At 43.1% G+C, this 22,742-nt stretch overlaps 1 protein-coding gene across 6 annotated transcripts in view; it reads right to left on the bottom strand.

The window, feature by feature from the left end:
* The window catches only part of PCDH15 (protocadherin related 15), a 1,335,873-nt gene that overhangs the window by 523,132 nt on the left and 789,999 nt on the right, over positions 1 to 22,742 (bottom strand). The window lies entirely within an intron of this gene.

Below are 22,742 nucleotides of genomic sequence, written 5' to 3'. Positions count from 1 at the left end.
GTGCAATGAGTGCTGCACTTCAGGATGGCGATACTGCATGGTGATGGGGATTGAGTGCAGTGGGTAAGGGTCGTAGTTTTCAGGGCTGGGTGGTGAAGTTACAGGTGTTGGAGGCAGCTGGTGGCAATAAGAACCCGGATGTTGGAGCAAGTGGGTTGGAGGTGACATGGGGGCACAAGGGAAAGAGTTTTGGGACAAGGGCTGGAGTGGGGGGCGGGCACAGGAGTCCTCTGCCTGCATGGCTACGAGAGCCTGGATCAAGCCGGCTTGGCGCTCCATGATGCTTATCAGCCTCTCTGTGTTTTGGTCCTGGTGATCCGCATTCTGCTGGTGGAACCTCCTTTCACTCTCCTGCCACTCCTGCACTTTTTGATTTTCATTAAGGGAGTGCTGCATGACTTCATGCAGCATGTCCTCTTTGCTTCTATGTGGCCTCTTCCTGATTCTTTGCAGTTTCTCGGCTGGTGATAACGGACGGCTGAGATTTCGAGATTGTATCTGTAAAGGCAAAATGCAATACTTAACAGAGGCAGCATTGTTCACACCAGACAGAGCAATGATTCCCCTGTACTTAAGGAGGGCAAGCACAGTCTACACAATAGCAGAATTTGTCCATTCCAAAGCGAGTGCACATAGCCTCCAGGAGCCCCAAAATGGTGAGTAAGCATAGGGTCAAGGGGGACTGATTCTTTCATGGCTGTACTGTCCTCTGGGTTTCTGTGCCTTGGGGAGAACCAACAGCTGCAGGGGGCCCCTATACTGAACACTGTCCTCACATTTTCCACAGGAGTTCATCTTGGAAGGTATCTCGCTGCTGAGGGTGACCTGGGAAGCAAGGGTCGGTCTTCTACTACAATGTGGCTTCTGCCCTGGCCCATATGCAGGTTGCCTGTGTGCAGCAATGGTTCCCCCGCCCCTCACGGCACAGTGGCGCAGACATGCTAGCCTGACTGGGACAAGGACCACAGTGGCTCTCCCACAAAACCTGCACAAGTGCATTGCCCAAGTTCTGGATGAGACCTTTGAAGAGTTTCAGAGTAACAGCCGTGTTAGTCTGTATTCGCAAAAAGAAAAGGAGTACTTGTGGCACCATAGAGACTAACCAATTTATTTGAGCATAAGCTTTCGTGAGCTACAGCTCACTTCATCGGATACATCGGATATATCCGATGAAGTGAGCTGCAGCTCACGAAAGCTTATGCTCAAATAAATTGGTTAGTCTCTATGGTGCCACAAGTACTCCTTTTCTTTTTACCTTTGAAGAGATCACTGACCTGATTACTGCAGTGTGAGAGAGCACATTAACGCCCTAATCCACATCTAGGCATGCATGCAGCCCTAACCCTCCTTGCCCCAAGAGCCCGCACCTAATAACTTCCTTCCCAAAATAAAAGCTGCTTACCGGGAACCTCCTCTGGTGTTTGTCCTTCCCCAAGCACCGACTGCCGCGACTGGCTACCTTCTCCTGGCTTGAGAACAGCTCCTGGCTGCATGCATCTAGTGATGCTGCAGTGTCTTCCTCCTCCTCAGCACCCTCACTCCCGCTTTGCTCCTCCTCCTGCCTTGTTGGACTATGCTCTGAAGTATCCATGGTGGTACTCAGAGAGGAGGTGGGTCACCCCCAAGTATCGCGTCCAGCTTTTTGTAAAAACGGCAGTTCGCAGGGGTAGCACCGGAGCGACTGTTTGCCTCGCGGGCTTTGCGGTAGGCATTCCGCAGCTCCTTCACTTTAATCCTGCACTGTAGTGTGTCCCAGTCATGGCCCCTTTCCATCACGTCCCTTGAGATCTGCCCAAAGGTATCGTAATTCCTACAGCTGGAGCGCAGCTGGGACTGGACACATCCTTCCCCCAAACATTGATGAGGTCCAGCACCTTGCCATTGCTCCATACTGGGGATCGCCTGGCGCATGGAGGCATGGTCACCTGGAAAGATTCGCTGAGAGCACTCCACATCTGGCTGAGCAAACAGGAAGGGGATTTTCAAAATTCCAAGAGAATTTAAAGGGCGGGTTTGACAGTTGGTCACCTGCAGGCAGGGCAGTAGTGTTCAGAGTGATGACCAGAGTGGCTAGAACAGGCATTGTGGGACACTTCTGGAGGCCGATTGGAGCGCATTAACAGACCGGGTGTCCACACTGGCGCCGTGGCGCTCCAGCACGGGTGCACCAAATGTTATTCCACTCACCGAGGTGGAGGACCAGGAGTGCTCTAGCCATGGAGTCAGAGCACTCTACATGCCTTGCCAGTGTGGACGCGTCGTGAGTTAGAGTGTACTGGGGTGCTTTAATATGCTCTACCTCACAAGTGTAGCCATGCCCCTGGAACAAGCAGCCCGCACATGGAACAGCTTTGAGGTAGTGAATTGCCTGTTTGAATGGCTTAGTACTAGTCTTTCTTCCAGTGGTATTTAATATTATGTGACTTTCAGTGCATGGAAGTGGATTTCAAAGCTGATTGTGAATGGCAGCACAAATCATGACAACATTAAACTGAGAATACACTCCCAAATTTACTCACAAATCATTGATATGTTACACTGTTGTTATATATTAGCTCTTTGTCCAGATAGGAAAAGTGCTGTATAAATGAACCACTGCTTTGCACATGGCAAGGGCCCAAGGAGAACATAAGAATGGTCATACTGGGTCAGACCAATAGCCTGTTGAGCCCAGTTTCCTGTCTTCCAACAGTGGCTAGTAACAGTTGCCTCATTAGAAATTAACAGAGCTGGGCATTTTATCGAGTGATCCATCCCCTGTCATCCAGTCAAGAGACAGACATCTGGAATTTTGGCCAAGTAGCCACAAATTTTATTTATCGGACAGAGTAACCTAAATTGGATAGATTCGAAAGGGAAACCTATAAGGAGAGTAGCGAACAGGGAGGATGGTGGGTAACACCTGACAGCATCACCAGCCCTCCTGCATATAGATTCAAATCCAACAGCTCTCCAATTCTTCAGGGTTTAACTAATTCACTGAAATGCCCCTGAGAGTCCAGCTTACTTCAAGCCCTGTACTGATCCTATAACCTAGGTACATACCCATAGAATACCACTATGAGGCTCTGGGTTCTAGGCTCCTGGTGGTTGGAGCTGTGGTTGTGAACAGGTGCCAAGGATTGAAGCCAGCTGTAGAGTTAGACTGGGCCAAAGGCAGCATTGACACCAGGGTCCGGAGACAGGCTGTGGGTCAGAACCAAGGCCCGAGTTTGTAGGCAAGTCAAATTAGGAGTTTAGTTGGAGTCTGGGTGCAGGCCAAAGGTCAAAGCCAGGTTGGAGTAAGTCTGAGGGCTGTGAGTCAGGAGGTGGGTACAGGGTTGGTGTGGGTCACTAACAGTGCTCGAGCAGGACATGGATATGGCTGAAGTGGGCTGGAACAGGCAAGGCTAGGGCTGGAAGTGTAGGGATTCGAACACAGCAAGGCAGGAGGAGGGCTCTGACTGAGTAATAAGTGTTGCACAGTGTTGCAGTTCTGGCAGGGTCAGTGAAATACCTGTGGCTGAGGTCATCTGATGCAGACCTGAGCGGGGTAGGGGAGGCTGCTACAGCATGCCTGAGGGCTGAGTCACTGCAAGCTCTGCTTATGGAATGCATCAGTGCAGCTGAGTTGCTGCAATATGCCAGAGCTATGAGTCACTGCAGGCTCTGTTGTAGGGGTGAGTCATGGTACCTATTGAGTTAGCAGCCCTGGTCTGGCAATGGGTTTCCCTCACAACCACCAAACCTAGAAAAAGTGCTCTGAAATCCTTGCAAATCCTTGAAGAGGAATTGAAGCCTAATTCACAGGGATGGTGCTTGAGCTTAATGTTATGCTTGGATCCTAGACCAAACCGTTGCATAACTGCATCAATACATTAATTGGCAACATCCTGGTGAGACCAAATGCACCTATGTAATCCAGTGAAAAGCATGTGATCCTGCAACACCACAAACCAAGACAGTCCAGGTGCACAGGGAAGATCTGGAAAGGTGCCAGCTTTTGCTCTGTGAATCACTTTATGAATGGTTCTCGCACCAGACAGACCAATCCCTTGAATCATTAAATTCAACGGGAGCTGTCAGAGCTTTCCTTGCAAAGAGAGAGCCCCTATGTTGGCCACTAGAGGCGGCATATAACCCAGAGGTTTGGACTCCATTCTTTAATGCCTTTTCCCTCCAAATGTACTGTAGCTACAATGGCCAGCATAATATGCAGTATCATTACATGATTTTGTCATCTTCTGTTATTACTGTATGGACAACTGCTGTTGCATAAAAAAATTAAATTAAAATAAACTGCCTGTCTCTTCCTCTCCTCTTTCTTGAGTCGGAAGCAACTTTCAAAATGTTAGGGGAAAAGAAAAGAAGAGACTAAACAATCCTTTTAGCAGCTTTGTCTAACTTACTGGGCAGCTCTGAACTGTAAATTGCCATCTTATCCTTTCATTATTGGTAGCAGTCACTGTACTAAGACCACCCTGCTGCTTTTCTGTGCCTGATATTGAAATCCCTTTGATCTGACTAATTTTTTTAAGACACTAAGTATCATACATTTCATGCCAGATAAATATAACATTCCTTCCCTTCATTGTTCAGACTTAACTCAGGTGATGGCATAAAATGTGAAGCTGTGCACTTGCCTATCTACATACAAAGACTGAGATGGTCAATAGTAAATTTAATCCACAAACAGATCATAAAAGATATCCAAATTGAAGTAATTAACAGGTTCCCTATAAGAAAATAAACCAGACAGTGTTTAAAATTGCTAGACTTACAACAAAATATATTCTACAGAAAAAGATATGCTCTTCACATCTACAAAAGGTATACATTCTGCATATCTACAGATTACCAAAAAAAAAAAACCCAAAACAAAACAAAAACCCACCCTGTTAAAACACAACCCATTTGATTAATTCAGCAGTTCATTATATTCTAATAAGTAGTAACTGAAAGTTTTAATTCAAAGAATAAATCAATGTTGAGTCACCAATTTGCTGTTACTGATGCTATGCCAGTAACGAGTCCCCCAGCAGGATGAAAACTCTCTCTAAATTTGACTGGAAAGCCTGAGCAGGTCTGTTTGCTACTCTGCAGCATCACTGAATTTTGAAACATAAAGACCACTTTTAGACGGCATGCCCTTCCAAAACATATGCAGCTCGATGTTTAGTTGGCAGCTGGTATCAAGCGGAGTGCCCCAGGAGTCAGTCAACATCTTTATTAATGATCTGGATGATGGGATTAATTGCACCCTCAGCAAGTTCGCAGATGACACTAAACTGGGGGATAGGTAGGTATGCTGGAGGATAGGGATAGGGTCCAGAGTGACCTAGACAAATTGCAGGATTGGACCAAAAGAAATTTGATGAGGTTCAACAAGGACAAGTGCAGAGTCTTACACTTAGGAAGGAAGAATCCCATGCACTGCTACAGGCTGGGGACCAACTGGCTAAGCAGCAGTTCTGCAGAAAAGGACCTTGGGATTACAGTGGACAAGAAGCTGGATATGAGTCAGCAGTGTGTCCTCGTTGCCAAGAAGGCCAACAGCATATTGGGCCGTATTAGTAGGAGCACCGCCAGCAGATCCAGGGAAGTGATTGTTCCCCTCTATTTGGCACTGGTGAGGCCATATCTGGAATATTGCATCCAGTTTTGGTCCCCCCACTACAGAAGGGATGTGGACAAATTGGAAAGAGTCCAACAGGGGGCAATGAAAATGATTAGGGGGTTGGAGCACATGACTTACAAGGAGAGGCTGAGGAAACTGGGGTTATTTAGTCTGCAGAAGAGAAGAGTGAGGGGGGATTTGATAGCAGCCTTCAACTACTTGAAGGGGGGTTCCATAGAGGATGGAGCTAGGCTGTTCTCAGTGGTGGCAGATGACAGAAGCAGCAGCAATGGTCTCAAGTTGCATTAGGGGAGGTCTAGCTTGGATATTAGAAAACGCTATTTCACTAGAAGGGTGGCGAAGCACTGGAATGGGTTACCTAGGGAGGTAGTGGAATCTCCATCCTTAGAGGTTTTTAAGGGCCGGCTTGACAAAGCCCTGGCTGGGATGATTTAATTGGTGTTGGTCCTACTTGGAGCAGGGGATTGGACTAGGTGACCTTCTGAGGTCACTTCCAACCCTAATATTCTATGATATGCATCCTAGAATATTCAAGGAGCTGACTGAGAAGATATCCGAGCCATTAGTGATTATCTTTGAAAAGTCATGGAAGATGGGAGAGATTCCAGAAGACTGGAAAAGGGCAAATATATTGCCAAACTATAGACAGGGAAATAAGGACAACCCTTGGAATTACAGAGCAGTCAGCTTAACTTCTGTACTCAGAAAGATAATGGAGCAAATAATTAAGCAATCAATTTCCAAATATCTAGAAGATGATAAGGTGATAAGTAACAGTCAGCATGGATTTGTCAAGAACAAATCATGTCAAATCAACCTGATAAGCTTTCTTTGACAGAGTAACAAGCCTGGTGGATAGGGGGGAAGCAGTAGATGTGCTAGGGAAATGCAAACTAGGGAAATGCAATCTAGATGGAGCTACTATAAGATGTGTGCATAACAGGTTGGAAAACCATTCCCAGAGAGTAATCATCAGTGATTCACAGTTATGCCGGAAGGGCATAATGAGTGGGGTCCCACACCGATCAGTTCTTAGTCTGGTTCTGTTCAATACCTTCATCAATGATTTAGATAATGGCATAGAGAGTATGCTTATAAAGTTTGCGGACGATACCAACCTGGGAGGGGTTGCAAGTGCTTTAAAGGATAGCATTAAAATTCAAAATTATCTGGACAAACTGGAGAAATGGTCTGAAGTAAACAGGATGAAATTCAATAAGGACAAGTGCAAAGTACTCCACTTAGGAACAATCAGTTGCACACATACTAAACGGGGTGCCTAAGAAGGAGTACTGAGGAAAGGGATCTGGGGGTCCGAGTGGACCACAAGCTAAATATGAGTAACACTGTTGCAAAAAAAGCAAACACAATTCTGGGATGTATGAGCAGGAGTGTTGTAAGCAAGACTTAAGAAGTAATTCTTCCGCTCGACTCCACACTGATTAGGCCTCAGCTGGAGTATTATATCCAGTTTTGGACACCACATTTCAGGAAAGATGTGGACAAACTGGAGAAAGTCCAAAGAGCAACAGAAATGAGTAAAGGTCTAGAAAACATGACCTATGAAAGAAGATTGAAAAAACTGGGTTTGTTTAGTCTGGAAAAGAGAAGACAGAGGGGACATGATAACTGTTTTCAAGTACATAAAAGGTTGTTAAAAGAAGGAGGGAGAATTTTTTTTCTTCTTAACTTCTCAGGATAGGACAAGAAGCAATGGGCTTAAATTGCACCAAGGGAGGTTTAGGTTGGACATTAGGAAAAACTTCCTAATTGTCATGGTGGTTAAGCACTGGAATAAATTGCCTAGGGAGGTTGTGGAATCTCCACCACTGGAAATTTTTAAGAGCAGGTTAGACAAACACTTGTCAGGGATGGTGTAGATTGTGGTGGGCAAACTATGGCCAGTGGCCTGCATCCGGCCCACCAGCCATTTTAATCCAGCCCTTGAGCTCCCGCTGGGGAATGGTGTCTAGAGCTTGCCCCGCTCTGGCACTCCAGACAGGGTTGGGGACTGCTCCATGCAGCTCCCAGAAGCTGCAGTATAACCCCCATCTGGCTCCTACATGTAGGGGCAGCCAGGGGACTCCACTCTCGCATGCTGATCCCGCCCCAAGCACGCCCTGCAGCTCCCATTGGCTGGGAACCGCAGCCAATGGCAGCTACAGGGGCGGTGCCAGGGCAACATGCAGAGCTGCCTGGCCATGCCTCCATGTAGGAGTTGGAGAAGGTACATGTAGCTGATTCTGGGAGCCACTTGAGGTAAGCACCACCCAGAGCCTGCACCTCTGAGCCTCCCCCCATGCCCCAACCCCCTGCTCCAGCCCTGATCCCCCTCCCGCCCTCCAACCCCCTCAGTCTCAGCCTGAAGCTGAGACTGATCCCCCCCTCCTGCACCCCAAACTGCTCATCCCCAGCCCCACCCCAGAGCCCGCACCCCCAACCAGAGCTCTCACCCCGCCCCAACCCCAATTTTGTGAGCATTCATGGGCCACCATACAATTTCTATTCCCAGATGTGGCCCTCAGGCCAAAAAGTTTGCCCACCCTGGTCTAGATAACACTTAGTCCTGCTATGAGTGCAGGGGACTGTACTAGATGACCCCTCGAGATCCCTTACAGTCCTATGATTCTATATGACTTGAAATAAAATGGCAATCTAGTTATTCAGTAATATCAACCTGCAAAACATTTAAAAACTTTCCTGGTCAATGTTTGTCCAAAAAAATATTCTCATATTTTGATGTCCTTGACTGGTTTTCCTCTCCACCTTTCACAGCACTCTACGCTGAAGGACAAATATTTTCTTAAGCAATATTACATATTTGGTATATTTTAAATTTACTGACTTCATAAAATTTATATTAAAAATAAATACTTTAAACTGAGCCCACACCACTTTTACTTTTCTTTCACCAGGATGAAGAAGTGTTGCTTGTTTCAATTCCTACATTTACCAAATTTTTCTGTTTGCATCTATATTTATTGTTTCTGGAGTAACTTCATAGCTGGTAGGCGCAGTAAAATACTAGTAGATGTATTGTTCCTACCCAACGTTTATGTGCACAACTTCTCTTAATGCTAACAGCAGTTATGCAACTTCCAACAGGGAAGAATATGATCATTACAGCCAGCATTTTTATTAAAATACACTGAAGAATTCAGATTATCTGCTTCAGTATGTAAATATGCCACATGGGAGAAAGGGAGTCATGATATGAGAGAGAGAGAGTGTGAGTGGATGTATAAAATGCACCGGGAATCACTGCTCCTCCACAATGAGTTTGTTAAGAAAATAAAACATGGTTGAGAAACGAGTGCATGAAATATTGCCTCTAAAATCATCTACATGTCTATGCACGGATCTATTTCAGTGTTTCTCAAACTGTAAGGCTGGCTTCCCTGGGGAAGTCCTGACCTCTTCAAGGGGAAGCACAAGGAAGCTTAGGAAAAATGAGATTAAAAAATGTGTGCTGCTTTCTTCTTTTTTTGTGCTAAGGACTTGCCAAAATGAGAACCCAATATTGGATATTCAGTGATGAATACTAAATGCTTAATTGATGGCTCCTAGTTTGTTTAGTCTAATATAATAATGACCCAGCAAGAAAGGTTAGAAGAGGCTGCTTTTCCCATAATATTAAAATTTACCGCACAAATGCAGTTTCTGTTCTTCCAATAAAAGTCCTTCAGTTCAGTACCTCATTTTAAAAAGCATTTTCATTAGGAGATAAACACCGAAAAATAATATAAGAGAGAAAGGAGGAACAACACATGACTAATTTTCACTCTCACGCAGATAAAATTCCCATTATAGTCAATAGGACTTTTACTTGCATTAGGACTTCAGGGTCAGGCTTTATGAGTCAAATTCTGAATGGTATGCAGTGCCTCAAAGTGAGGCTATCTATTCCCATGACATGGGATTAGAGAAGGAGCTCTGCACCTCACAGAATCAGGCTCTAAATTTGGGAACCATGCTGTAGCAGCCCACTTTATAAACCTTAAGGGTCAGATTCTCAGCCTTAACCCCACCTGCTTTGCGATGCTGAGCAGAGGTAAAACAGGCAAAACAGGTGGAAAGCTGCCTTAAGGGAGTAGCCAAGGATTCTCCAAAAAAAGATGTCATAGCCAGCTCTACATGGTTTTCTCTTCATCCACCTTCATGTAGGTAGCACTTAGCATGGAACATAAAGTACTCCCATCTTGATCCCTGTTGGATCCAGCCCTCATTATTGAGGGGGAAAAGCTTGAAAATATGACTATCATTACAGGATAAAAAACCAGAGGAAAAAAAACGAGACTCAAATTTATTGTTTTTTAAAATCTCAGAATTCTGAGGAGCCTGACTCGTGATTTTTGAACACTTGGGGCTGGAAATACTGTACTGGGGGCTGAAATGGACCCCCAACTCTCCCAGGATCAGGAGAGCAGAAAACTGTCAGAGGGCTTGTCTTCACTGCAAAGTTATTTTGAGTTATAATTCAAGTACTGTTCCTAACTCAAGTCCTGTCCACACACAAAAACCCAAGTATAGCGGTGCTTTTAACTCAAGTTGCCTGGCCTGTCAGGGAGTATAGGCTGAAGCTTGAGTTAGCCACTGACAAGTAGTGCTAACATGACCATTCTGCAGCATGGACACTGGCTAGCTCTACTGGAGGGCCACTGATCATCAGTCATCATCATCATCATGTTCCTATTATGCCTCTGGCGTTTAGGGCAGTGATGAAGCTCCTCCACTCCTCCACTCTATTTCTGTCATGTCTTCCAATGGTTCCCCAGCTGTGCCCCAAGTTTTTCATCTTGGCTTCCACAGCTCTTTGCCATGTTGTTTTCGGGTGGCCTCGTTTTTGCTTGCCTTCGGGTGTCCATCTTATTGCTACTCTGGTGATGGAATCAGTTTCCATCCAAAGCATATGACCGATCCATCTCCAACGCCTCCTGGCAATGATGGTGCTCAGATCATCTTGGCTGCACTGTGTCAATAGATCTTGGTTTGAGATTGTTCAGTATGAAAAGATACGGAGGATTTTTCTGAAACAGGTTGTATGGAATGAAGACAGTTTGGACATGTCATACTTTCTCATTCCCCAGCATTCTGCACTATAAACGGGACAGGGTTGTTAGCCCTGTGCCTCACCCCCAACGTGGAGGACCAGGGTGTCTGTTTTGTCTGGCCACTCCCTCTGGCATGGTTGAACATACTAGGAGCAAAAAGCCCCCGCTGACAAGACTCTGGAGATAGTTAGAGCATGCAAGCTGTCCCACCATGACAAGGCACAGACACCAGAAAACAGAGGGCCACTGATGCCTTCCCTTAATTCCCCTCACATGCCCAGAAAGACAGACAAGTTCTCTTACAATTTATGGGGAAACAAATAATAGGGCAGCTCAGTTTATTGCAGCGCAAAGAACTATGGGATATGTCCCCAAAGTCTTAGTGCTACACATAAGTGAGCACAGCAACTAGTGTGAACACAGCAGCTTGAGTGTTACTTTGGAGTGTGGCTGCTCTCACTCAAGCTAGGCTAACCCAAGAATAACAACTTGGGTATAAATAACTCACTGCAGGACATAACCTTTAGAAATATCTTTGCTTCCCTCATCTCCTCAGCTGCACTAATTTTACATTCAATGCAGCTAAGAATCTGGCTCTAAGTTTGTAAACAAGTTAGTTTTGACCCAATGAGGTTACAATTTCAGTGGTTTGAAAAATAATAAACCTTAGATGTGTACTGCTTATATACTCTGTATCCTGTCTACATGTTGTGCAGTTACTGCATGCAGCATTTTGATTGTATTTACATACATTTGCTTGTGAGAGAATGGTTCTGCCAAACTGGAAAAAGTGTTGTGTTTATTAAGCCTCTATAGAAAAGGGAGACAAAAAAACCCCAAAAGTATCCCTGAAGAGCAAGAAACAAACACACACATACACACACGCGCGCGCTCCACCCAAAGTCCAACTAGTAATTGCAAAGGAACAAAAAGCCAGAATGCCTTCTGCAGAAAGCCAAGATTTATAACCATTATGTTTGCCAAGCAACCAATGAAGATGCCCACAGGAAAGCAGTATTTGTATCAACTTCCAGCGTGCATCCAAAACATCCATGATGAGAATTGCACAATTTCTGGCCTCGGTCCGAGACTTTCATTTCCATGACTGCTATCACTATTCTCCCTTAGCTGTCTAGTCCAGCCCTTGTATACAGAAATAGTGCCATTCTTGAAACTGATTATACTGTCCAAATTTTGAATTGATTTGCTCCACAGATTTTCGAATGGGATGATAGAACAAGATTGTGTTAAATCAGTGGTCACCAACAGGTTGATTGCGATCGACTGGTTGATCCTAGACGGCACAGCGGGGCTACCACTAAGACAGGCTTCCTGTCTGCCCCAGCCCCACACTGCTCCCAGAAGTGGCCAGTACGCCCTGCGGCCCCGGGGAATGGGTCTCCCTTCACGCACTGCTCCAGATCCCATTGGCCAGAAATGGGGAGCTGTGGTGCCTGCAGAGAGGGGCAGCGCGCAGAGCCACGTGCCACTCTCCCAGGGGCCGCAGGGGCACGTCGGCTCCTTCTGAGAGCAGCGTGGGGACAGGATAGGCAGAGAGCCTGCCTTAGCAGCAGCCATGCTGCGCTGCCAACCAGGAGCCACCTGAGGTAAGTGCAGCCCATCAGGAGGCCGCACCCCAACCCCCTTCCAGAGCCAGCACTCCATATCCCCCCTGCACTCTGCCCCAGCCTGGAGCCCTCTCCTGCACCCAAACTCCCTCCCAGAGCTTGCACCCCTCACCCCTTCCAGCACCCCAACCTCCTGCTCCAGGCTCAGCCTAGAGCCCCCGCCCAGAGTCTGCATCCCCTCCCAAACCCCAACTCCCAGCACAGTGAAAGTGAGTGAGGGTGGGGGAGAGCGAGTGATGGGGGGGGGGATGGAGTGAGTGGGACAGGACTTTGGGGAAGGGGCAGGGACTCGGGGAAGGGGTAGGATAGATCTTGGGTGGCCCTTAAATTCAAAAAGTGATCTTGAGTGTAAAGAGGTTGGAGACCACAGTGTTAGATGATGTGCATAAGTGATGTCAGCCTGCCATTCTAGCCTGTGTTGGCATGTATGTTAGCTAGATCAGACTATTTTCAGCTGTTTAAAAAAGAAGACATCTAGAAACTTTAGAAAAGACTCTCATCCCGGTTGCAACAGTTTACAATCCTGAGTAACAACGCTGACCTCAATGGAATTTTTCTGAGTTTACATCAGTGTGAGATCTGAATCTGATCTATTATTTCTAAATCCATATAGATAAAAGGTAACATTTTGTTATTAGTGCAATGCATCATGGAAACAGAAGGGACTGGACAAGTGGCAAAATTAAGTTTTCTAATATATTATAGTTCAACTTTTGTGAACCAAGCATTCACTCTGCTGAGCATATGGGGATGGAAAGGAGAGACTTTATGTTGCTTTCCCTGATGCTATCTTGAATTCAGATAACGAACTGTCAATATTTATTCATAGATTTATTAAAGCTATGTCTATACTCAGTGTGGGGCAGGGAGGTGATTCTCTAGCTTGTGTAGCCATACTCGTGCTAGCTCTCATCAAGCTAGCCTATTCAAAATAGGAGTGTAGCTGGTGTACCAAGGGGAGTGGCAAGCAGCAGCATGGTGTAGCTGTGCCAAGTACACACCCAGCGGGTTAAGGTATGTTTGTACTTGGCACAGCCAGCCTGCATGTCACTTCACCGCCAGTGCTGCTGCAACTACACTTCTATTTTTAGCATGCTAGCTCAATGAGAACTAGCGTGAGTATGTCACAGCTAAGGAATCACTCCCCCAGCTCCTCCTATTGACATGCCTACAGATTAAAGGCCAAAAGGATCCATTAGATCATCTAATCTGACCTCTTATATCACAGGTCATTACATTTCACCCAGTTACCCTTGTATTGAGCCCAGTTACTTGTATTAACTAAAGTACATCTTGCAGAAAGGACTGGATGCCTTGATTTGAAGACTTCAAAGGATGGAGAATCCACCACTTCTGTTGGTAGTTTGTTCCAGCAGTTAATCCCCCTGACGGCTCAAAACAAATTGAGCCTTGTTTCCAATTTGAGTTTGTCTGACTTCAGCTTCCAGTCATTGGTTCTTGTTATGCTTTTCATTGATAGATGAAAGAACCAAGAGCCTTTAGAAACAAGTGTTTTCACACAATGACGGTGCTTCCTAACAATTAAACCATAAAAAACAAGTCCAGACAAGCTAACTGGTTCCAGCCATTTATTTTATCTTACTGAAATAAATCGTAGTTCTACTACGCATTCCACATTATCCAACCCAAATATAAATAATTAAGGAACAAATCAAACACAACTGTTCACATATGGTACAAAATATCTCCTCCTGGGGGAAGAGTCTTGCTGAACCTCTAAGAGGAGCAGCACCGAATTCACAGCTTGGGGGAGAAAGGACTGAGATGCCTTTAAGCCACCTCTGTACCCTCCCAATTCAGAACTGCTCTCCATCCTTTGGTGTAATTTAGGAAACTCGGAAGGTCTGAATTACAGCAGTCTTACCAGCCATCTATGGGCCTGAGTACTGCCCAGAATCTCCAGTGCTGCATATTATTACACCATCCCGGACATGCCTACCCTGCCCTAAACACACCTCATTCCAAAAGTTGTAAGAGGATCTTGGGAAGACAGCCTTATGGCTGTTTTCCTCTGTTCCTGTGCTGAGGGAATCCTCCCTTAGCCAGATCTGAGTCTTTTATAGCCCCTTTATGCTGCTCCAGTTCTTTATTTGGTATAGAGCTGGAGTGGGTGTGAGGAACTCACCCTAGAACGTAAAGCAGAATTCTAAGGGAGACCCCTATTCAGAAGAGAAGTTAAAAAAATGACCAGAGAAACAATGCCGCTGGATCATGGTTGGTCGAAATATGGAGGGGAACTAGCTCGGAAACATCAGAGAGAAAAGTATGGCTACTTTACAATTTCATTTATTATTCTGCTGTTTGTATGTTACAAAGAGTAACTAAAAACCAACCAAAGAAAAACCAAAACCCCTCAACAGGTCTTATCTGGAAACTACTGTGTTACATGGGTTTAAACATAATTTCTAAGAAAGGAACAGAATATTTGTTTCTGATGCTTGCACTGAAGCAGGTTACTTTGGTGTTAATTAGATGGCACTGAAACACTCTGTCTACACTGGAACTGGAGGTGTAATTTTTAGCTTTGGGCAGACATACCTGCACTAGCAAATATTCTGTTACAGAAATGACCTGTTGTGGGATTCTCTGCTTTTTCAGTTGTACTGCATCTCGATTGACAGATTATTTTGGACACCACTTCCCCATTTGCTAATGACCACAGAGCTGGCATGCTAACCACCCTGAGTATGATTCCATCTGAAACTCTAGGTATGTCCTCAGGCAGGTGGACCATCTGCCACTCACACTGCCACAGTTACGCTATATTTTTAATGCTTTCACTCAATTAGTGCGGGATATTATACCTCCAGTTCTAGTGTGGATATACACCACTAATATTATGACATGCAGTCCTTGTGGTAGATTAAAGTTCCTGGAATAGTAAATGTATTATTTAGCTAGTGCTACGTCCCAGTTACAGTGCATGATGTTTTGGAAAGAATAGCTATTCTCCCACTTATACCTCTTTTTGCATTTCTGTCCATCTTTGCTGAGTCAATATTGTTCTTTACAACCTGGTTTTAACACATTTATGAACAAATTCTTACTGTTAATATGAATGACCTCCCAGATACTAAGAACCAAGTTTTGGTAATGCTAGAGGTGAAAAAATTAAAAAGAATATCTGGTGGTCTTCACTTTCTTTTCTGGTCACTGAATTTCCCTGAGGAAATTCGTATTTTTATGAATGAGTTAGCTATTAAAAGTTAGTCAATTTTTTTCCTGTGATTTTTACTATGTAGCTTGCTACTCAGCATCTGAGCTATATGTGGTTGAAATTGATCACATAAATCACATGGCTTTGTTTCTATGGCAATATTGTCTAGCATTTGAACCATAAGTCTAGGAAACAAAAGGGTTAGGTTCTTCTTTCTTGCTCAGGGTGTTCTTGGACAAATCATGCCTCGCAGTTTCAGTTTCTTTAACAATATAATAGTAAAACTTACCTACTTCAAAGGAATGTTGTTAAAATTAACGTTTGTAATGTGTGTTTTTAATCTTTAGAGGGAAGGTTCTATACAAGTGCACAGCATAGAGAACCTGTACATTCCATTTGATGAATTACTTGAAGGAAGCAATCAATTACTTGGAATGAACTGCTAAGTATAATTATGGCCACTCAGTAGCACAAGATTGGAACAGAAATACAGATCTCCTAGCTCCTAGTTTTGTACTTGATCCACTTGATAATGTGGCTTTTGAGGGCCATTATTCCCACATGCCAACACCTCGACATTCAGCTTTTTAAAAAATTAATCAGAAATCCATTTAACAGTTTCTGTAATAGGCATCTTCAATGCACTCATCAACATGGTATCTAGCATTTTTACATCTAATGCAAATAGTGTCTGGTCTCCTGAATTTACACACATACATGTGTAGGGAAGGAGAGCAAATTCATATGAAACAAGTTTACAATAAATCTTATGTACAGTTAACAATTTATAACTACATGTACAACTTTGAACCTGTAAAGTTTAATTTAGTTTAAGAGTTGTTACTTGAACAGAAATAGAATTATGTAAATATACATGTACTGTACTCATGTTGTGGAAGGGAAATTATATGGTGATGTGAGTTTTAGGAGTCATATGGTGCTAGAACATGCAGAGCAGACCTAGTTGCTTGTAAATTCCTAGAATTAAGAAACAGTTAGCTATATAGTGCTGTTTCTCTGTCCTAATTACAGAATGGAACAATATCTAGAAAGTACTAGTAATTTTTTATAGTTGGGGACCTCCTAGACAATGAAGAATGTGGAAAGTTAATTAATTCACATGAATGATTTGGTTATTATTAACAACTATGCACATTTTTGCTTATTTTGAAATCTAGAATCCAAAAAAATGAAGGGTAATATATTTAACAGCCAGGCAGCCACTTGCCAGTTATCAATTCAGTGTTTAACCACAAGTGTCCAGCTGTGTTAGTGGAAGGGTGTTTTGTTTTAGTCCTACTTATGATGGAAAAATGAAGTTTGCCAGAAGCAATCAATCTTACTGTAGTGTAAATAAGTAGTAGTAGGCGGTTCTTGGGCAGAGGGAGTAGGAGAGGACATCAGTCAACAATGTCAGATTCATCCGTTCTTGGATTAATTGTGTCCTGACAATGATAGGAATGGTTCTTTAGGTTATCCTTGTTATTAAAATAAAAAAATCTGTGCCAAAATTTTCAATTCATTTTGAACACATATATACTGTACATACATTGAATCAGTAAGACACCACACTATTTCTCTGAGTTTATATCCACCCACTCCTCTGTCATTCCAATCTTGGTGGAGGAGAGGCAGCACTTTGCCTTGACTCTTCTCACTGAGGTCATGCTTTTGCTTGTGTTTCATTTCTCAACAATCTCCCTCCCTTCATACCTTGTTTTAAATCTCCATTTCAGTGTGGCCAACTGTACAGTTAGAGTACTGATCCTCCCTCACTATTCTCCATTTACTGCATCCTTGTAATCTTTCCTCACTTCAGTGAGTGTTTAAGATTATTTGACAGTTTACTACTTTTAACTGTTTTATTCTCCCCCACCCCCATCTTTGATCATTTCCATTTTCTGCCTGTAAAAAAGTTACTTTATCCAGTGCTGTGTTTCTCTCTTTTAGGCTGTTAGCTGTAACATTTTATGACACTGCCATATAAAGAACACCCTATAAAAATGAAAGGCCTCATCATGTTTCATGTGAAGATTCCTAATATATTTGTCTGGTGGCACAAAGAGGAGTTAAAGCTGCACCAAACATGCAGCTGAGAATTTATCCTGTGCAAAAGAATCCCAAGCTGGCATAGAGTTAGTGCAGACAGCTCTGCACCACCAGCTGCCAGGCTCATTGGCAACTGCAGGCTATGGCTGGAGCTCACTGTGTTTCAGTGACTCCTAGCTGGTTAAACAGCTACATAAAGGGGGTTTACAAGCCAATAGAATATAGAGCAGCCCTTAGGCAATAGGAAAGGTCATCAATTCTCCCTTCCTTTCATGAAGAGGAGTTAATAGAATGTTAGCATGTTTAGTGTCTGCCCCTCACCACCTCAAGAAGTATGTGATCAGTGAATGAACATGTATCTGCCAATCTTATTCCTCCATAAAGCTCTTAAGAAAACTGACTGTACCGGTCAGATTCTCAGTTACATGAATACCATGCTCTGTGTAGCTCAGTGATTTGGGTGGTGGAAAGATAGTGACACCACCCCCTGGCTATTAGGTAGGCAGCTTGAGACTGCTGGAGTGTAACAGCATTTTAGCAAAGCCTACTTTTCCTACCTACAATCCAGACCCTGCCCCTATGCCAAGGTCTGCAAAGGGGCTGTCGTACAACTGATTACAGTACTTCAGCATTCCCATTAGTTTAGGAAAACCCCTGGATAAAAGTGTGGGCAAGAAAGAGGAGGACTTAGAACCTTGCTCTTTATTTCTGAAGTTTAAATGTAGCTATTTGTCTAGGTATTAACTTAGCAATAAAAATTGGTTTCATATATAAAAAAGTAAATGTATTTATTTTCATTCTGAACAGTGTTTGATCTCACATAGTGACAACCACTGTGGTATTCTGCTATACCACAAGCTCCATTTTACCTCAACATTTCCAGGGATGTTTTCGACCCATCTGCCATTTTGGAGCAGTCACTGTTGTTTGCTTTTGTAGTAGTACTTTATACTAGACTATTGGTTAGTTGCACGGAAGAACTACCCTATTGTGGTTTAAATATCAGCAACATCCCTATATATTTATATTTCTCCTCTATGTAGTCTTGTAAACTGACCCACAGCTGCCTCTTTGCAATGCTTAACCACTGTTTGAAAACCTGTGCCTGTCATAAATATAAAGGGAAGGGTAAACCCCTTTGAAATCCCTCCTGGCCAGGGGAAAGCTCCTCTCACCTGTAAAGGGTTAAGAAGCTAAAGGTAACCTCGCTGGCACCTGACCAAAATGACCAATGAGGAGACAAGATACTTTAAAAAGCTGGGAGGAGAGAGAGAAACAAAGGGTCTGTGTCTGTCTATATGCTGGTTTCTACCGGGGACAGAACAGGAATGGAGTCTTAGAACTTTTAGTAAGTAATCTAGCTAGGTATGTGTTAGATTATGATTTCTTTAAATGGCTGAGAAAAGGATTGTGCTGACTAGAATAACTATTTCTGTCTGTGTATCTTTTTTGTAACTTAAGGTTTTGCCTAGAGGGGTTCTCTATGTTTTTTTAATCTAATTACCCTGTAAGATATCTACCATCCTGATTTTACAGGGGGGATTTCTTTATTTCTATTTACTTCTATTTTTATTAAAAGTCTTCTTGTAAGAAACTGAATGCTTTTTCATTGTTCTCAGATCCAAGGGTTTGGGTCTGTGGTCACCTATGCAAATTGGTGAGGCTTTTTATCCAATATTTCCCAGGAAAGGGGGGGTGCAAGTGTTGGGAGGATTGTTCATTGTTCTTAAGATCCAAGGGTCTGGATCTGTAGTCACCTAGGCAAATTGGTGACGCTTTTTACCAAACCTTGTCCAGGAAGTGGGGTGCAAGGTTTTGGGAAGTATTTTGGGGGGAAGGACGCGTCCAAACAGCTCTTCCCCAGTAACCAGTATTAGTTTGGTGGTGGTAGCGGCCAGTCCAAGGACAACGGGTGGAATATTTTGTACCTTGGGGAAGTTTTGACCTAAGCTGGTAAAGATAAGCTTAGGAGGTTTTTCATGCAGGTCCCCACATCTGTACCCTAGAGTTCAGAGTGGGGGAGGAACCTTGACAGGGCCAAAACACATTTTTGTCTGATTCAGACCTGTCACCATTCAGGTCTCAGCACTGTACTCCAGTTGTACTCTTTGCGGACAACTGTTATCAGAAATGGGTTAATTTGTTACTTGAAACAAGGCTAGAGAGTGACTGACTGCACTGAAGAATGACTGCTAATTGTGCTTATTGCGGGGACCATAACATAACATGTTCAACCAGCATGTTTTCCCAATCTGGTAGTGATGAAATGCATACATATCCCAAGATTTATGACTACTAATTGTCATACATTACTTTTAAAGAACACAAACACATAATTCATTCTCGTCAGACTCTGCACCCAAGGATCATATTTTTTTTTTTTTTGTAAATAAAAGAAATACCCAAGAAATCTTAAACACATCACAACTTCATATAAAAGACTTTATACTTCTGTTTCAGGTCATAATGATATGTAGATCACATAGCTAGATAGAGACTCTGAAATATGAACCTAGACCACAATGTTTTCCTTAATATTAAGGACTGATGGGTTAGGAAAGAAGCCTGTAAATCAAAAGCTAATCATGAAATGGAGCTACCTTTCACTAATGGTTTTAAATGGCATGCATTCTTTCACATTTCATGAAGCCTGTAGCTGCTCTCTAGCCTTGCAATGTTTTTGGCTAAGTACAGTCCCTTATGGAAGGAGTTTGGTCATTGTTCAAGGACTATAACTGCCATCTTATAAGATATTATCTTCACCACCATACTTTTAAATCACACAAGTATTGCAACAGAAGGAAGATGTCTTCCCTCAAACTTCTCCATACTCCTACCAGGAACAATCCTTTATACGTGATTCAAATCAGACATGCAAATTATTTCAGTTTGCCAACTGCCAACCAGGCATATTTCTGCATGACTATTTCTCATGAGTTCTGGATTTCTTCACAGGAAATTGTTTTCATTTATATTAACCCAAATCCATCAAATTTACTAAATTATTTAATGAATGATTGGAAACTCCTGATCTTATTCCAGCAAGCATAAGGGGGTATTCGAGGACGGCTGGCCTTCTGGTATGTATCCAAGAACAAAAAAAAAAAAAAAAAAGATTCACTAGAAAAAGGTTCTGTTTAGTCTAACAGTAATTTAAATACTGGTTGTGACAGGGACACTCACCTCCTGAGTGCATCTTAGTGGCTGGGTGTAGCACTGCTGAACTTTTCCCGCTCCTGGCACCCCCTGTAGGTTGTTGACCTTGGTCTTCAATGGCTCAGCGCTCTGGCCAAGTCACACAATCAAAAGGATGGCCCCTTCCAAAGAAGCAAAGTGTTCAACAAACTGTCAGCCCTCAACTGCATCTTCAGCTCCATCTCTGGGCCCTTTAAATCTCACTCTTCACTTAGGCTCTAAACAAGCCTTGTCCCCTTCTTAGGGCTTAGGTCACCTTCCCAGTGGCTGGTGGAGGAACCCAGGCCCACCCACTATTCTTGTTTATGACCCAGAGATTCTATAACAGCAACCATGTACTGCTCTCCTTAAGTAGTTGCTGCTGCATTCACTGGGACTGTTCCAACCTGGTCCCTTTCCTTTCACCTGTTACTTCAGGGTTAAAGTTCTCAGGTCCTCTCACTCCCACATCCAGTAAATGCAACCCATCAAGTTCCTGTGGCCAGAGTGGAGCACCCCTCTGGTCCCACTGAGGAAATGAACTGCTCAGACCCTGCATCTTCTTTTAGATGAGCCTGCTTGTCTCTGATGGGCTGCTTCAATGAGGCCTTTCTAGTCAGGTCTGGAGGACCCACCTTTGCTGCTTCTTTGTGGGGTGGGGTGTAGTTGGAGCACAGGCCATCCACCAGGGGCACATGAAAGGCCAGGTATACTCCATCACACTGGTGTATTAATTTGTCAATTACTTGCCAACTTTGGGTTTAAAAATACAGCTCTTGAGTTATTCAACCTCAAATGTGTTTAAACAACTGAAACCAATATTGCAGTATATGCATTTATTTTAATCTATTATTTTTGTATTCAATTCTGCATTTGTGTGCAGGTTTTTCCTTTCATTTTCAATCAATTCATATAAATCTTTTATTTGTTTTAATTTAGTCCCTCATTATGTTTGCCTGTGAATTACCTTCTTCTTTACATAGAGTGCATTGCATTTTGTTTCCTTTGACTTTCCCTTTCTGGTGTTGATGATATTGTTTCTGTTCTGGACACTTGCAACTGCAAACCCTTCAAAAACAAAACAATCCAAAATGAGAAGATTCAAATCACTCAAACTGGAAATTAGTTCTCATGTGGTGTTTTCTTAAGTTTTACTTGAAATTATTTTCCCAAAATTAAAGATATAAGCCTTGAGATTCTGACTCAGGCAGTGGTCCAACTAGTCCAGTATGTTGTCTCTGACAGTTGCAAGTAACACCTGCTTCAAAAGAAGGTTCAACATTACGCAAATGAACAATTGTGGAACAACCCAGCTATAGATTTCTTCTTAACCCCAAAAAAGTAGTTTGGTTTATTACTCTATGTCCATAAGCATAAGCATTTATATCCCTTATATTTTTAAACCCTATTTAATGGTGTCACTATCCATTTACTGTAAATGTCTGTTTTTGATTCCTATTAAGCTCTTGGATTCAGTCATACCTTGTGGTTTCTGGGTTTTTTTTAAATAAATCTTTCAGTTCAATTGAATGACACCTTGTTCCTGTATAAAGAAAGGGTAAACTGAAGTACTTGATTTATCTTCTCTACAGCCAACATTATTTTGTATGTCTCTAGCATGTCTTCTCTGTTCTAAACAGTCCCAGGCTTTTAAATCTTTCTTCTTATGGACATTATTTCATACCTCTAATAATTTCTGTCACCTTTTTTTATATTGGTTGACCAGATGTGAACCACGTTTTGCATACGTGGGAAGCACACTCAATTTATACTATGACATAATATTCTCAGTATTATTTATCCCATTCTTTATATATGCTATTATTTTGTTTGCTCTTTTGATAGTCACTGTGCATTAAACACCTGTTTTCATTCTGTTGTCCACAATGACAACTGGGTCTTGTTACTGAGTGTTTTCATTGATGGTTCCACACTGAACAGAAGTGTCCCTTACTTGAGAGAGTACTGGGTAAAACTTTGGCAGTGTGTTATAGAATAGGTGTGTCTGAACAGATGGTGATTTAAGCAGGACCCATATCTTCCTA

Source organism: Lepidochelys kempii, chromosome 7 (assembly GCF_965140285.1).
Source record: "Lepidochelys kempii isolate rLepKem1 chromosome 7, rLepKem1.hap1, whole genome shotgun sequence".
Classification (NCBI taxonomy): domain Eukaryota; kingdom Metazoa; phylum Chordata; order Testudines; family Cheloniidae; genus Lepidochelys; species Lepidochelys kempii.
This window is presented reverse-complemented; position numbering and strand designations above follow the sequence as displayed.